This window comes from Orycteropus afer, unplaced genomic scaffold (genome assembly GCF_000298275.1).
Source record: "Orycteropus afer afer isolate SDZICR_OR568_19922 unplaced genomic scaffold, OryAfe1.0 scaffold00076, whole genome shotgun sequence".
Classification (NCBI taxonomy): Eukaryota; Metazoa; Chordata; class Mammalia; order Tubulidentata; family Orycteropodidae; genus Orycteropus; species Orycteropus afer.
In genome coordinates, this window is record NW_006921663.1 from 10,150,722 (window position 1) to 10,155,977 (window position 5,256).

The window sequence follows — 5,256 nt, forward strand, 5'->3', positions numbered from 1 at the left end:
TATCCATGCTATAATGATCGCTGACAGCCTGTAACTCTGTATGTCTCCTTTTTCAGTGTTTTCATCCAGGTTCTTCTACTAGTTGTATTTTAGTCCACTTCTGTATCTTTCCTTTCAAAGCTCAGGGCTCCAGGATTATCCTCTGTGTCTGTGTTAAAGGGTTCCCTTTTTATTTGTTGAAGAGGGTCTGTGTAGTTTGTCTGCCTATTCTGTTATCTTACCAGAACCCCTATAATCATTTTATTTCTATTTTTTAATATTTTCAAAGAACCAACTTGTAACTTTGTTGATTTTTTCTATTGTTTATTTTCTGCTTCATTTGTTTCTGCTTAAAACTTTATTATTATTATTTTCTTCTGGTGATTGTAAGCTTTCTTTGTTGCTCTTTTTCTAATTGTTCATGCTGTTGGGTTAAAGTGTTGATTTTGGATATTTCCTCTTTTTCTTTTTCTTTTTAATTGTGATTTGAGTGCAAATTTACAGGCCAGAAAATGTTTTACATTCAACAGTTCATATTCATTTCATTTCACTCCTCAATCACCATTCCTAATCTACTCTCTTGTGCTCCCTTCCCTGTGACTCCTATCTCTGTGCCTTTCCTAGTTATGCATTCCTGCCTGTCCACCTTTCCAACTATGTGAGTGCTGCCTCTCTGGTGATCCATGGCTGAATGCTACAAGAAGTGTATCTCCATGGAGAAAATGTGTACATCATCCTGTCCTGGATATTCTACATATAAGTCATTTTGCTCTTGTGTTGAGAGGAAATTCTTGGGAGTGATTCCTACCCCAGGCCCAAAGTGTGTGTGTGTATCTATTGCCACAAATTGCCCTCTGATCACTGCTTTTGATGTGTCCTGAAGATTTTGAGGAGTCAGCCACAGGCATCCAAGTGAGGAGAGGGAACCCAGGCAAATGCCCCACAAATAGTGAGCTGGTAAAGCAGGGGGAGTACAGAAAAGGTAAAGGGGACTGGAACAGATCAAGGAGTCAGCCACAGGGATCCAGGTAAAGGTGGTTGCAGAAATTTCCAACAGCTAAGGGAGACAAACTTGTCTGTCAGTTTGTCCTACTGTGGGCACGTGCTGCTATGAGTCTTGAGGATGTGCCAGTGGTGTTTCAAACCCAGTGGAGTGAACATGGTGAACAGATATCAGCCTGGCTTGTAGACTGAGACAGACTAGGAAGGAAGAGGTCATTCATTTCTCAAAGAATTGGCCAGGAAAAACCTTATGAATAACAGAGAAACACTGTCTGATACATTACTTCACAACTTAATGAGTAGTCCAAAAATATTGTCCAATACAGAGGAGGAAGATGAGTCACTTAGCTTAGAAAGCTCTCACAGTGGGACTAGGCAAGAGCTGCATTATCAGAGAAAAATCAACCTTACTCATATAGACAAGGTAAAGCTTTTGAAACCTCTATTTGTTGACATGGCACCAGTCAAAATGAGGAGAAACCATGGCAAACATCCATTAATAATCAGAACATGGAACATACAAAGTATGAATCTAGGAAAATTGGAAGATTTCAAAAATGAAATGGAACACATGAAGATTGATATCCTAGGCATTAGTGAGCTTAAATGGACTAGTTTTGGCCATTTTGAATCAGACAACCATATGATCTACTCTGCCGAAAAAGACAGTTTGAAGAGGAATGGCATGATATTCATCATCACAAAGGATGTTTCAAGATCTGTCCTGAAGTACAATCCTGTCAATGATAGAATAATATCCACACACCTACAAGGAAGACCCATTAATATGACTATTATTCAAATTTATGCACCAACCACCAAAGTCAAAGATGAGGAAATTGAAGACTTTTATCAACTTCTGCAGTCTGAAATTAATGGAACATGTAATCAGGATGTGCTAATTATCACTACTGATTGGAATGCCAAAGTTGGAAACAAGAAACACTGGTAGTTGGAAAATTTGGCCTTGGTGACAGAAATAATGCTGGAACTCACATGGTAGAATTTTGCAAGACCAACTACTTATTCATTGCAAACTCCTTTTTTCAACAATACAAACAGCGGCTGAACATGTGGACTTCACCAGATGGAACACACAGGAATCAGATTGACTATATCTGTGGCAATAGATGGTGGAAAAGCTCAGTATCTTCAGCCAAAACCAGGCCAGGAGCTGATTGTGGAACAGACCATCAATGGTTCATATGCAAGTTCAACTTGAAGTTAAAGACAATTAACACAAGTCCATGAAAGCCAAAGTATGATCTTGAATATATCCCTCCCAAATTTAGAGGCCATCTAAAGAATACATTTGATATATTGAAAAACAGTGACCAAAAACTAGAAGAATTGTGGGATGACATCAGGAGCATTATCCATGAAGATAGCAAGAGATAACTAAAAAGACAACAAAAGAAGACTAAAAAGGATGACAGAACAGACTCTGAAACTTGCCCTTGTGCAGAGAGCAGCTAAAGCAAATGGAAGAAATGACAAGATAAAATAATTGAACCAAAGATTTCAAAGAGCAGCTCAAGAAGACAAGGTCAGTTACTATAATGAAATGTGCAAAGATCTGGAGTTAGAAAACCAAAAGGGAAGAACATGCTCGGCATTTCTCAAACTGGAAGAATTGAGGAAAAAAAATAAGCCTTGAGTTGAAATATTGAAAGATTCTAAGGGAAAAATATTGAATGATGCAGGAAACATCAAAAGAAGATGGAAGAAATACAGAGAGTCACTGTACCAAAAAGAACTGGTCTATCTTCATCCATTTCAGGAAGTGGCATATGATCTAGATCTAATGGTACTGAAGAAGGAAGCCAAAGCTGCAATGAAGGAATTGGCAAAGAATAAAGCTCAGGGAATTGACAGAATACCAATTGAGATATTTTAACAAATGGATGTGACACTGGAGGCACTCACTTGGTTATGCCAAGAGATTTGGAAGACAGCTACCTGACCAACTGACTGGAAGAGATCCATATTTGTGCCTATTCCAAAGAAAGGTGATCCCACATAATGTGGAAATTATAGAACAGTATCATTAATATCATATGCAAGTAAGATCTTACTGAAAATAATTCAAAAACAGTTGTGGCAATATAGTGAGAGAGAACTTCCAGAGTTGTAAGCTGGATTCAGAATGTGGAACAAAGGATATCATAGTTGTTGTCAGATGGATCTTGGCTCAAGGCAAAGAATACCAGAAAGATGTTTACTTGTGTTTTATTGAATATGCACAGGCATTTGATTTTGTTGATCATGACAAACTATGGATAACATTGAGAAATGAGAGTTCCCGAACAGTCGATTGTCCTCTGAGGAACCTGTACCTTGACCAGGAGGCTGTCATTCGAATGGAACATGGGGACACTGCGTGGTTTCAAATCAAGAAGGAAGTTCATCAGGGGTGTATCCTTTCCCCATACTTATTCAATCTATATGCTGAGAAAATAATACTTGAAGCTGGACTACATTAAGAAGAACGTGGCATCAGGATTGGAGGAAGAATCATTAACAACCTGAGATATGCTGATGATACAATTTTGATTGCTGAAAGTGAGGATGACTTGAGGCACTTACTGATGAAGATTGAAGAACACAGTCTACAGTATGGATTACATCTCAATATAAAGAAAACAAAAATACTCACCACTGGACCAATGAGAATCATCATGATAAATGGAGAAAAGATTGAGGTTGTCAAAGAATTCACGTTCCTTGTTTCTACAATCGATACCAATGGAAGCAGCAGTCAGGACATTAGACGACGTGTAGCACTGGGCATGTCAACTGCGAAGGAACTGTTTCAAGTGCTGAGAAGCAAGGATGTCTCCTTGATGACTAAGGTGTGCCTGACACTGGCCATGATATTTCCAATTGCCTCATATGTATATGAGAGCTGGACAATGAATAAAGAAGACCGCCGAAGAGTTGATGCTTTTGAGTTGTGGTGCTGGTGAAGAATGCTGAAAGTACCATGGACTACTAAAAGAACTAACAGATCTGTCCTGGAGGGAGTGCAGTGGAAATGCTCCTTGGAAGCAAGAGTAGCCAGACATTATCTCACCACTTTGGTCATGTTGTCAGAGGGGACCATTCCTTGGAGAAGGATGTCATGCTTGGTAAGGTGGAGGGTCAAAGAAAGAGGGAAGGCCTTCAAAGAGATGGATCAATACTGTGGTTGTGACAATGGTCTCAATTATAGCAAGGATCATGAAGCTGACTTGGGATCAGGCCATGTTTTGTTCTACTGTGCATGGTGTCGCTATGTGTAGGGAACTACTTGACGACACCTAACAACAACAACAAAGATTTTGATATATTATGCTTTCATTTGCATTTGATTCAACAAGGCATTTTTTAATTTCATTTTTTTGTACTATTGTACTATCATTTTGAGAAGGATATTATTGAGTTTCTGTGCATTTGCTCTTTTTCTTTTGTTCTTTCTAGTGTTGATTATGAATTTTATAACATTGTTATGTTAGAAGATCTTTTGCAGTGTCTTAATGTTTTTAAATTTATTTTTTCTTGCTTCATGGCCTAATATATGGTCGATTCTGGTGAATATTCAATCTGTGCTGGAAAAGAACTTATATTTGTCTGTTGTTGGGTGAAATAAAATGTAGATGACTACTAGTTCAAGTTGGTTGATCATATTGTTTAGTTCTGAATCTTTGTTGAGTTTCCTTCCAGTGGTTCTATCTTTTACTGAAAGTCATCTATTAAAATCTCCTGCTTTATCTGTGGAGTTATCTATATGTCTTTTCAATTCTGTTAACATGTAATTTATGCATTTTGGTGTAATTTGCATCACTAATGCCATATTTTCATACTACTGATGATCTTCTTTGTTTCCAACTTCCCCTTCCAATTACCAGTAAATATCTTTTTGTTAATTTGCTAATTTTGTTAATTTGATTGCATTGTTGGTCAATGTCACACTGTAGAAGTTGGTAAAACTTTTGAATTTCTTCATTTATGACTTTACTATCTGTTTCCTAAAGTTTGGCCATGGCAGCATTAACTGGTCTTCTTTTGTTGTTGTTGTTGTTAAGTGCCATTGATTCCTTTCCAACTCATAGCGACCCTATGCACAGCAGAACGAAACACTGCCCAATCCCGCACCAGCCCCACAATCCCTGCTATACTTGATCCCATCATCGCAGCCACTATATCAATCCATCTCGTTGAAGGCCTCCCCCTCTTTCGTCGACCCTCCACCCTACCAAGCATGACATCCTTCTCCAGGGAATAGTCCCCTCTTAC